Source organism: Salmo salar, chromosome 01 (genome assembly GCF_965601325.2).
Source record: "Salmo salar chromosome 01, fSalSal1, whole genome shotgun sequence".
NCBI lineage: Eukaryota > Metazoa > Chordata > Actinopteri > Salmoniformes > Salmonidae > Salmo > Salmo salar.
Genome location: NC_138291.1, coordinates 53,300,475 through 53,313,725, shown reverse-complemented (window position 1 = coordinate 53,313,725; position 13,251 = coordinate 53,300,475).

Sequence of the window (13,251 nt, the reverse complement as noted above, 5' to 3'; positions counted from 1 at the left end):
GGGGTTCCTGCCTCTATCTCTTAAAAATGGCTAACAGAAAAATTGATGGAGTCTGTATGATCCAGGGAGCCCATACCCAGTCTCTCATAACCTCAAGACTGGATTGCCATGTCAGATTGTTGCCATATGTGGCACGGAGCACCGCTCACACAATGACAGTGATCAACTACTACTGTGCAGTGTCCCCATCATCTCCACAATGGACTTGACATGATCACTTGGAGTTCAAATCCTAAAAAACTTCTCAAGGTAGAGAGCCCCTGAGCTGTTTGAAAGTTCAATCCCTCCCACTCCACATTTTGTGTTTCAAACATGTTAATTACTGAACCAGATGATTCAAAGTCCAAGCCCACTTTTGGAGGAGGCAAGAGGGCGGCATTCCTTTGTTGCCTCTTCAGACGCACTGAAGCATCGGTTCGTTGTTACGTAAAGTTGTATAACAAATGAGGCTGGAGCCTTTGAACTGGGCTGACCACACAGGCCTGGAAGAGCCACTAGGAGCCCAACATGTGGCAGCAATAAGATGGCTCCGCCCGTTGCTAGACGTGGGAGAAACTGCATTCCAGCCGGGCTAATTAAAGCTAAAACATAACTTCCACAAACAGTGCACCAGTCACAACATTGTAGGATGGACTGACTATGTAGTCAGCAGAGGAACAATTATGTGGAACATAATAGCTGCCTGTGTTTACCGAAGGGCCTTCATCTGCAGTAAAGTGAGAATTGTAGTGTGGCTTACAGTTGTCAAAATCAAGAAAAGTTTTATTGGTTACATGCACTGAGTACAACAGGTGTAGACTTTACAGTGAAATGCATACTGACGAGCCCATTCCCAACAGTGCAGAATTAAAAGTAAGACAAATATCTGCTAAATAAAAAAGTAAATAGGAACACAACAAAAACAATAACGAGTACCAGTACCGAGTCAATGTGCAGGGGTACGAAATAGTTGAAGTAATTGAGGTAATACAGTTACAGTTAGTGTTAGTTGATGTGGAATCTCACATCGAAGTGTAGAATCTAACTAACAAATCATTTTAAACAGCATGTTATTTATGATTGACAGCTGCACAATAAAATGTTTTCCTAAAGCCACAATCTGCATGTCCTACTTTGCAGTACTTTCCAATTGTTGTCCTAATCAAATGCCAGATATACCCATTATTTGTTTCAATATTTATGAGGTTGTTTTATGACTTGTGGGTTTTAGGACTTGTGGGTGTTTTTTATGTCATTGATTCTTTGTAAACAAATAACATATTGCTTAAATACAAAACAAAATATGTTTAAAACAACCATGTCTGTCAATCTCATGGACAGTCAGTTCATGCATTCATAGCTCTGTCATTTGACAATGGTTACATTTCCCCAGACTCATCCCTCAGCCTACCAAACAAAGTGGCACAGTAAGGCCTTTGAAATTACAGTCTTTAAAATTGTTCACACACCTTTTGTAGAGAGACTAGATGGTATGGTTTTTACAAACTCTACAGATGTGGTTAAGTTTCTGTACAAAAGTATTCAAACCTGCCATTGAATGTTTATTTCTGTCTCATTGGAGTGTGTGCATAAATAGACAATTGCTGCCTTTCTTTTTTTTAACCCTTCCCTGAACAATTGCATCAGAGAGCAGTCTTTCTGGTGAAAAAAAAAAATCTATTATCAGAAAATGTGACAGGATATTCAATTTGCTTACATGACATACCAACATGAGGCTATGCATTCTAAGGACCCAAGTGTGCGTTCACTTAAGATTGATAAAAACACAATAAAATGGAATGCCCACTGGGGAGGCAGTTTTCTTGGTATAAAAGACATCTGGCATGATTATTTTCAGCTCTTCAGCTAATCCTCTAACTGTAAACTGAGGAAAAATGGGCCAAATGGCTTTAGAGCAAGACTGTGTTTTGGACTTGTGGAAGATTTAAATTAGTTTTATGGAAATGTTAGAGGCATTATTGGAAAACGCAGTGAGACAATTGTAATTAGTTTTCAGCCTGTCACATTTATAATCATTATCCCACTTTAGACATGGCAAATTTTCAGTCACGTTAACCATCACAACCATAGAGAAGCCACATCAAATACAGCCGTTTTTTCAATGTTTTGATGTGCCTTCATCCTTGTTGCCATGTGTTAGATGTTTGATACTGTGTATGGCGTTGAGATGGAAAACGCACATGAGTCGTATGCATGCCATTCAGAGGTGGCCCTGCGAGAACTAATCTACTTGTCAGAGTTGACTGCCAAGCATATCTGCCAACACTCACTTTACAATATGACTTTATTCATACTGAAGATCTGGGACATAAACTGTTCCTGCCCACAAGAACGAAACACACCCACCAGCCTCGATGAAAAGGAGAGCTACATTAAAAGATGTGAAAATGCTGCCAAAACATTTATTCTTGTCCACTCAGATAGCCGCGTTTATCAAGGTGAGACCCAAATGCAGACACAGGAGGCAGAGTCTTACAATGTTTATTAATCCAAAGGGGTAGGCAAGAGAATGGTCGTGGACAGGCAAAAGGTCAAAACCAGATCAGAGTCCAGGAGGTACAGAGTGGCAGACAGGCTCGTGGTCAGGTAGGCGGGTACAAAGTCCAGAAACAGGCAAAGGTCAAAACCGGGAGGACTAGAAAAAGGAGAATGCAAAAAGCAGAATGGAAAAACCGCTGGTTAACTTGGAATCATACAAGACGAACTGGCACAGAGAGACAGGAAACACAGGGATAAATACACTGGGGAAAACAAGTGACACCTAGAGTGGGTGGAGACAACGAGGACAGGTGAAACTGATCAGGGTGTGACAGCGTAAGCAAAAGCTAAATTGTGTTGCTGCACACTGGAGCTGAAAAGATTGTGTTGATAAGAATGAAGCACTAACACAAGGTGCTAGTTCTTATAACTCCCAAAATGTTCTTACAATATTGAAAACTGACCTCACATTCATGAAATGACATATTATGTGTATGACACATAGAAACTGTATATGATTGTTTGTTTTTTCCATACAACCCAAGATGTTTCTTTGTAAAATAATGGAAAAAATTTGAATAGAAGAAGAAGAAGTTAAAATTACATTTTTTTGCTGAAATGTGTTTTACACATTGCCATGTAGTTGGCAGGCAAACAGACACGTTATTTAGCTGTTTAATATGTGATACAACATTGTATATATTATGTAAAATTGTGTAGCTAACTCCAATCTCCTGAGATGCATTTGATAAAGGTTGTAACGGTCCAATCACAACAATAATAAAACACACATGATTGATTGGGTTTAGGTAATGGCTCTTCATGGCTATTTAATAAATCTCCAATAGGCCAGTGACCTCAGTCTCCAACACATCATAAATCTATATAAACAAAATTGCAGCTTTAAATAACACACATCATATGGCAAATATGTCTAATATATGTTTGCTGCTATTTAAGGAATGCTTTCAGGTCACAAAGGCAAGGTTCCCATATGCATAAAATGCCACCTGTCGGAGCAATCTTTAGGAAGTAATAAATTCCTCTCTTGATTAAGAAGAGAGGAGATGAGGACATCTGCTGATGATTATAGTCTCATAAATTTACAATGAGAATACTCTTGATGTTGGGTGTAAGTGCAGAGTATACATCATGGTACACAAGGTGTGCTACTACTTACGGTAAGAGGATCCTAGATACTTATAATATTGGTTCACTTTTATCACATCCTCTGTTATTGAGAAGTTAGCTTATTTGGACATGGTTAAACATAGATTCATATTGTGGGCGTGATCATTTCATGATTGGTCACTTCCCAGTGATGAATGGTTATGAGTGCTTCAATGCATATTTAACTGTATTATTAATCCCATTTTGGAACAAGACTAAATTAAAACAATATCAAATCCAAAGTAATCTTAAAATGATTCATATAAACCAACAAATAACATTAGTGTAGTAATTGATAGGCCTCCGGGCAAAGAGAGGAGCTGGCTACCAAGACACAGTCCCAGTGTGTGCCACAATGTGCAGAGTTTGATACTGAAAATATAAAATTACTGTTAGATTAATCATCACAGTAATTGTTGAAATATCCCCACAAACATGAAGGGACAGGAAGGGTTCATAGAACTGCTGGTGGTTTGCAAGTAGCCTACTTTATTATCCTTGAAAGAAAGGATGAGGTAAGACCAGTTAATCATCTTCGTTTATGATGCCTTTCCTTGTCGGTCTATTACTCAATATTAAGTGTAGCATAATCCTGTTTTAATGACTTGAGTGGGCAGTGGTTACTTCAATGCACTTGTAGAGAGTTTTGATACTTGTACTTTAGACATAAGCCCAGCATTGTGTTGTGGATGCATATTTTCTTAAGTACAATGTTTCTAACATGAAATAATTGTCATTTCCTGGGCAAAAATACATTGTTTTGCTGATGGAATAAAGACTACATGGCACACTATTGTAACTCGGTACTGGTACCCCTCGCATATCGGCAAGTTATCGTTACTCATTGTGTATCTATTATTACTTTTTATTATTACTTGTTTTACTTTTCTATTATTTCTCTATTTGCTTTCTCTCTGCATTGCTGGGAAGGGCCCGCAAGTAAGCATTTCACTGTTAGTCCACACCTGTTGTTTATGAAGCATGTGACGAATAACATTTGAAATCTCTGCACCCAGAAGGGAAGGAAAAAGTTAGCAATGGCTTTCGGCATGTAATTATAGTGTCCTCTTTCTCCAAGGCATGTATCTCAGTAGTGCTATTATATACATAATTAATATGGAGATTGTCTCCAGATAATGAAACAACATTTTGGATGGTAACATCAGAGATACTTAATTTGGTTGGAGATGGTACATTGTCATAATCAATCTGTGACATTATACCGGAGGCCGGTCAAAGGTCAAAGAATAGAATAACAAGAACAAGAAACCCAAGATGACCAAAGGCCTATTTACTTTAAACAGTCTTCTATTCATTTTCTAAATGCCATTAAAAGTGGCCCAGGGGAATGTTAAATATTTAATGTTGCCAATTAATAGCTTCTTAGTGGAATCAAGTTATTTGAATTAGTTGGAAGCCTTGCTCTCCTTTTTTAATTCTTCAGATTAGATTGTTTCATATTAAAGGAAATGAGTGTGCCAGCTCTGGAAGAAGAGTAGTGAGGGAGGGATAGAGAGCGAGAGGGGAGGGACAGAGAGAGACTAAGGAACACAGTGAGATAACAGTATGTAATGTTTGTATGTATGTTCAGGTAGGCCAGTAGCCTGTATAGTACATGCGCATGCATACAGTGCCTTCAGAAAGTAATCACACCCCTTGACTTTTTCCACATTTTAATGTGACAGCCTGAATATAAAACGTACCAAATTCTGTTTTTGGGTCACTGATTTACACATAATACCCCATAATGTTAAAGTGGATTTTTGTTTTTAGACATTTTTACAAATTAAATAAAAATGAAAAGTTGAGTCAAAAGGTATTCAACCTCTTCTTTATCACAAGCCTAAATAAGTAACAAATCACATAATAAGTTGCATGGACTCAATAATAGGGGTTAACATGATTTTTGAATGACTACCCAATCTCTGTACCCCACACATACATCTGTAAGGTACCTGAGACGAGTAGTGAATTTCAAGCAGATTCCACCACAAAGACCAGGGACCAGTGCCTCATAAAGGGCACCGATTGGTAGAATGGTAAAAAATTTAAAAAGCAGACACTGAATATCCCTTTGTGCATGGTGAAACTGTTAATTAGGCTTTGGATGGTATATCAATACACCCAGCCTTTACATTTTGTTGAATCATTTCTCTTCCACTTTGACATTATAGAACATTTTGTGTAGATTGTTGACACAAAAAGGACAATGAAATCCATTTCAACCCCACTTTGTAACAACAAAATGTGGGAAAAGTCATTGGGCGCGAATACTTTCTGAAGACACTGTACATGTGTGAGTTGCTTGGTGGTTGGGCTAGGGGAATCAATCTGTATCAGTATCTAAATCATCCATAGACCGAATTAAAACAAAAAAGGGCTGTTCGACAAAGAGGGTCAAAGAGGGATAAAGAAGGGGGGTTATGAGGGCATGGAACTCGATAGCACAACTCAAATCTTATTCAATCTGTGTATGAATTGATGGCGATGAAAATAAGACTCTAAAACAAACAAAAAAACACTTGTTTGCAGATTATTGTCTTAAATGGAGGCCTGTGAGGCCACTCTTTATGGTTGGCTTCACGTGTGGGCCTGAGCCCTGATCTAAACTTTCACTACCAATCCTCAAGACTAGCCACAGTGCTTTCAGTGAAAGTGAAGGGATGTAGTGTTTACAAAACATATTAGTTAAACTTCACATGGTCAAAATCAATAAAGGTGTAGTCCCTTTTTAAACCCAAATAACATACTACTAACAAACACCTTACATATGAACTTGCTCTGCAGTGCTTACACTAATTGTAACTGTTATTTAGCTGTTTTCTACAATGCCATACTCAATATTTAATACTAATATTCTCTGGGAAAATGAATATATTTGTTGACTAACAGCATGGATGGCAGTGTTAAATATTAAACATCTAATTCTCATTTAATATTTTCTCGATCTTTATGCAAATCAGGACCATTAGCATAATCACATTTGAGAAATACATCCTCATAAAGTGAAAAAACCTATGTTTTAATACATTACCAAAAGTATGTTGACACCTGAACATCTCATTCCAATATCATGGGCATTAATATGGAGTTGGTCCCCTCTCTGCTGCTATAACAGTCTCCACTCTTCTGGGAAGGCTTTCCACTAGATGTTGGAACATTGCTGCGGGGACTTGCTTCCATTCAGCGACAAGAGCATTAGTGAGGTCGGGCACTGATGTTGGGCGATAATGCCTGGCTCGCAGTCAGTGTTCCAATTCATCCCAAAGGTGGGGTTGAGGTCAGGGCTCTGTGCTGGCCAGTCAAGTTCTTCCACACAGATCTCAACAAACCATGTTAGTATGGACCTCGCTTTGTGCACGGGGGCATTGTCATATTGAAAAAGAAAAGGCCCTTCCCCAAACTGTTGCCACAAAGTTGGAAGCTAATGTTATGCCTTACGAGCTTTAGCACTCGGCGGTCTGTGTGGCCTACCATTTCACGGCTGAGCCATTGTTGCTCCTAGACTTTTCCACTTCACAATAACAGCAGTTACAGTTGACCAGGGAAGCTCTAGCAGGGCAGAAATTTTACGAACTGACTTGTTGTAAAGGTGGCATCCTATGACAGTCCCACGTTGAAAGTCACTGAGCTCTTCAGTAAGGCCATTCTACTGCCAATGTTTGTCTATGGAGATCGCATGGCTGTGTACCTGATTTTATACACCTGTCAGCAACGGGTGTGGCTGAAATAGCCAAATCCACTAATTTGAAGGGGTGTTCACATACTTTTGTATATACAGTGCATTCGGAAAGTATTCAGATCCCTTGACTTTGTCCAAATTTTGTTACGTTACAGGCTTATTCTAAAACGGATAAAAAAATTATAATAATTGCTCATCAATCTACACCCCATAATGACAAAGCAAAAACAGGTTTTTAGAAATGTTAGCAAATTTATAAAAAATTAAAAAGAGAAATATCACATTTACATAAGTATTCAGACCCTTTACTCAGTACTTTGTTGAAGCACCTTTGGGAGTGATTACAGCCTTGCGTCTTGGGTATGTTTGGCAAACCTGTATTTGGGGAGTTTTTCCCATTCTTCTCTGCAGATCGTCTCAAGCTCTGTCAGGTTGGATGGGGAGCGTCGCTGCACAACTATATTCAGGACACTCTAGAGATGTTCGATCGGGTTCAAGTCTGGGCTCTGGCTGGCCCACTCAAGGGGATTCAGAGAATTGTCCCTAAGCCACACTGCGTTGTCTTGGCTGTGTGCTTAGGGTTGCTGTCCTGTTGGAAGGTGAACCTTCGCCCTAGTCTGAGGTCCTGAATGCTCTGGAGCACATTTTCATCAAGGATCGTTCATATTTCCCTTGATCCTGACTAGTCTCCCAGTCCTTGCCACTGAAAAATATCCCCACAGCATGATGCTGCCACGACCATGCTTCACCGGACGGATGGTGCCAGGTTTCCTCCAGAAGTGACGCTTGGCATTCAGTCCAAAGAGTTAAATTTTGTTTTCATCAGACCAGAGAATCTTGTTTCTCAACGTCTGAGAGTCCTTTGAGTTGTTTTTTTTAATCAAACTCCAACTGGGCTGTCATGTGCCATTTACTGAGGAGTGGCTTCCTTCTGGCCACTCTACCATAAAGTCCTGATTGGTGGAGTGCTGTAGAGATGGTTGTCCTTCTGGAAGTTTCTCCCATCTCCACAGAGGAACTCTGGAGCTCTATCAGAGTGACCATCGGGTTCTTGGTCACCTCCCAGATCAAGGACCTTCTCCCCTGATTGCTCAGTTTGGCCGGGTGGCCAGCTCTAAGCAGAGGCTTGGTGGTTCAACACTTCTTCCATTTAAAAATGATGGAGGCCACTGTGTTCTTGGGGACCTTCAATGCTGAATAAATATTTTTGGGTACCCTTACCCACATCTGTGCCTTGACACAATCCTGTCTCTGAGCTCATCGGACAATTCCCACGACCTCATGGCTTGATTTTTGCTCTGACATGCACTGCCAACTGTGGAACCTTGTATAGAAAGGTGTGTGCCTTTCCAAATCATGTCCAATCAATTGAAATCAATTGTATTTGTCACATGTGCCGAATACAACAGGTGTAGACCTTGCAGTGGAATGCTTACTTACAAGCCCATAACCAACAATGCAGTTTTAAGAAAAAGAAGTGTTAAAATAGATCAGAAAAATGTTTAAATAACAAATAGTTAAATAGCAGTAGTAAAATAACAGTAGCAAGGCTATATACAGGGGGTACTGGTACAGAGTCAAGGTGCGGGGGCATAGGTTAGACATAGATAATAACCAGAGAATAGCAGCAGTGTAAAGGAGGGGGGGACAATGCAAATAGTCTGGGTAGCCATTTGATTAGCTGTTCAGGAATCTTATGGCTTGGGGGTAGAAGCTGTTAAGAAGCCTTTTAGACCTAGACTTGTCGCTCTGTACCGCTTGCCGTGCGGTAGCAGAGAGAACAGTCTATGACTAGGGTGGCTGGAGTCTGACCATTTTTAGGGCCTTCCTCTGACACCGCCTGGTGTAGAGGTCCTGGATGGCAGGCTTTGCCCCAGTGATGTACTAGGGCGTACGCAAAACCCTCTGTAGTGTCTTGCGGTCGGAGGCCAAGCAGTTGCCATACCAGGCAGTGATGCAACCAGTCAGGATGCTCTCGATGGTGCAGCTGTAGAACTTTTTGAGGATCTGAGGACCCATGCCAAACACTTTCGGTCTTCTGAGGGGGAATAGGCTTTGTCGTGCCCTCTTCATGACTATCTTGGTGTGTTTGGACCATGATAGTTTGTTGGTGATGTGGACACCAAGAAACTTGAAGCTCTCAACCTGCTCGATGACACCCCTGTCGATGAGAATGGGGGTGTGCTCGGCCCTCCTTTTCCTGAAGTCCACAATCATCTCCTTTGCCTTGATCACGTTAAGGGAGAGGTTGTTATCCTGGCACCACATGGTCAGGTCTCTGACCTCCTCCCTGTAGGCTGTCTTATTGTTGTCGGGGATCAAGCTTACCACTGTTGTGTTGTCGGAAAACTTAATCATGGTGTTGGAATCGTTCCTGGCCGTGCAGTCATGTGTGAACAGGGAGTACAGGAGGTGACTGAGCATGCACCCCTGACGGACCCCCATGTTGAGGATCAATGTGGCAGATGTGTTGTTACCTACCCTTACAACCTGGGGGTGGCCCATCAGGAAGTCCAGGATCCAGTTGCAGAGGGAGGTGTTTAGTCCCAGGATCCTTAGCTTAGTGATGAGCTTTGAGGGCACTATGGTGTTGAACGCTGAGCTGTAGACAGTGAATAGCATTCTCACGTAGGGGTTCCTTTTGTCCAGGTGGGAAAGGGCAGTGTGGAGTGCAATAGAGATTGCGTCATCTGTGGATCTGTTGGGGTGGTATGCAAATTGGAGTGGGTCTATGGTTTCTGGGATAATGGTGTTGATGTAAGCCATGACCAGCCTTTCAAAGCATTTCATGGCTACAGACGTGGGTGCTACGGGTCGGTAGTCATTTAGGCAGGTTACCTTTGTGTTCTTGGGCACAGGGACTATGGTGGTCTGCTTGAAACATGTTGGTATTACAGACTCAGTCAGGGACAGGTTGAAAATGTCAGTGAAGACACTTGCCACTTGGTCAGCGCATGCTCGGAGTACACGTCTTGGTAATCCATCTGGCCCTGCAGCCTTGTGAATGTTGACCTGTTTAAAGGTCTTACTCACATCGGCTACGGAGAGTGTGATCACACAGTCGTCCAGAACAGCTGATGCTCTCATGTATGCTTCAGTGTTGCTTGCCTCGAAGCGAGCATAGAAGTCATTTAGCTCATCTTGTAGGCCTGTGTCATTGGGCAGCTCGCGGCTGTGGTTCCCTTTGTAGTCTGTAATAGTTTGCAAGCCCTGCCACATCCAACGAGCGTTGGAGCCAGTGTACTATGATTCAATCTTAGTCCTGTATTGATGCTTTACCTGTTTGATGGTTTGTCTGAGGGCATAGTGGGATTTCTTATAAGTGTCCGTGTTAGAGTCCCGCTCCTTGAAAGCAGCAGCTCTACCCTTTAGCTCAGTGCAGATGTTGCCTGTAATCCATAGCTTCTGGTTGGGATTTGCACGTACGTTGACTGTGAGGACAACGTCATTGATGCACTTATTGATGAAGCCAGTGACTGACGTGGTGCACTCCTCAATGCCATCGGAAGAATCCCGGAACATAATCCAATCTGTGCTAGCAAAACAGTCCTGTAGCTTAGCATCTGCGTCATCTGACCACTTCTTTATTGACCGAGTCACTGGTGATTCCTGGTTTAGTTTTTGCTTATAAAGCAGGAATCAGGAGAATAGAATTATGGTCAGATTTGCCAAATGGAGGGCGAGGGAGAGCTTTGTATGCGTCACTGTGTGTGGAGTAAAGGTGGTCTAGAGTTTTTTTCCTCTGGTTGCACATTTAACATGCTGTTAGAAATGAGGTAAAAAGGATTAAAGTTTCTCTGCATTAAAGTCCCCGGCCACTAGGAGCACCGCCTCTGGATGAGCGTTTTCTTGTTTGCTTATGGCCTTATACAGCTCATTGAGTGCGGACTCAGTGCCAGCATCGGTTTGTGGTGTTAAATAGACAGCTATGAAAAATATAGATTGGTAAATAGTGTGGTCTACAGCTTATATTGAGATACTCTCATTCAGGCGAACAAAACCTTGAGACTTCCTTAATATTAGATTTCGTGCACCAGCTGTTGTTTACAAATATACAAAGACCACCACCCCTTGTCTTACCGGAGGCAGCTGTTCTATCTTGCCGATGCAGCGTAAACCCAGCCAGCAGTATTTTATCCATATCGTTGTTCAGCCACGACTTGGTGAAACATAAGATATTACAGTTTTTAATGTCCCGTTGGTAGGATATTCGTGATTGTAGCTCAACTATTTTGTTATCCAATGATTGTAAGTTGACTAATAGGACTGATGGTAGAGGCAGATTACTCACTCATCCAGAAGCTCTTTCCGGTCATAAGAGACGGTGGCGGAAACATTATGTACAAAATAAGTTACAAATAACGTGAAAAAACACACACAATAGCACAATTGGTTAAGAGCCCGTAAAACCCGCCTTCTCCTCCGACGACATTCAAGATGCCATTCAAAATGAATTTACCACAGGCGGACTCAAAGTTGTAGTTGTAGAAACAACTCAAGGATGATCAATGGAAACAGGATGCACCCAAGCTTAATTTCAAGTCTTATAGCAAACGGTCTGAATACTTATGTAAATAAGGTATTTCTGTTGTCTTTTAATACGTTTGCAAAAATTTCGAAAAACCTGTTTTTGCTTTGTCATTATGGGGTATTGTGTGTTGATTGATGAGGACATGTTTTTATTCATTCCATTTTAGAATAAGGCTGTAACTTAACAAAATGTGGAAAAAGGAGAAGGCGTTTGAATACTTTCTGAATGCACTGTATAGTGTATATATCTCAATGGTATATTGAAATGTTAATATTTTAAAAGTGGTGTGCAACTGTGAAAAAAAGGAGTTCCATTTACATATGCACTTTTGAGCATAAGCTGTTCCACTCTACTTGACAAGATACAAAACCTGAGCTAAAACCTCCATGATGGAAAGCATCCAACAGCTTAAATGTGTTATCAGACACGAGAAATTAATTTAGTGGACCATGAAAACAACTGTAAACAGTCTCTTTGTGCCATTTGCCCATGTTACACACATTCCCCCTTGTTTCTTCATGGTATCACTTTTGGTATCACCTCCCCAATACTGTATACGTGACAAGTATACATTTGATTTCTATGGAAGAGAGGAGAGAGTAGAGAGGGAGAGAAAGAGGTAGGACATTATCTTCAGGCATTTAAGTGGAAACGGGGCCTGTTATAGCTTTGAGGAGATATCGAGGTGGATAAAGACGTAAGAAAGGGCCGTTATGCTGCCGAGCGGGGACTATCTCTCTCTCTCCATCCCTCTTTCCCTCTTCACGTCCACCTTGAACTTGTCAGGAGTTCAGCCGTCTCTGTGACTATGGTCCATACCAGGCTCCTGGAACGAGAGTGCGGTCACTCAAGCCCGTCCGACCTGCCACCGAACCAGCTCCATTTCACTAGGGCTAACTTACCTATTCATTTTCAATGGGACTTAAACTTTATCTCTCACCGTAACACAACATTAACTACCAAAAAGCTGGAAATGTATTATCAGCCCGCCCCAAAGCTTTGGGATTGCTTCCCTCATAAATAAGATCATTATACTAGTGGTAATCCCATTAAATAGATCATTTTGCAAATATCTAAATCCAATTAATCATGTGTTTTCAGAGGGGGGAGCAGAAAACACTGCTCTTTAGAAAGCTGACATGCTGGGAGTCAAAGTCCTTTGTTAGTTGCCACTGCCTCTGTAGCTAGCGTGGTATTAATAAAGTACAAACTTGAAGCCTGAAGCCTCAGTCTAAAGGAAAACAGCAAGATAAAGGCTTTTGCTTATATTCTCACAAAATAAGACATATATTGACATTCCTTAGAAGACTATTTATCAACACATCTTAGACAGTGCTCAGGACATTCGACTCAAGCCATCTCTAGCTATTTGCTGCGAACATATTGTACA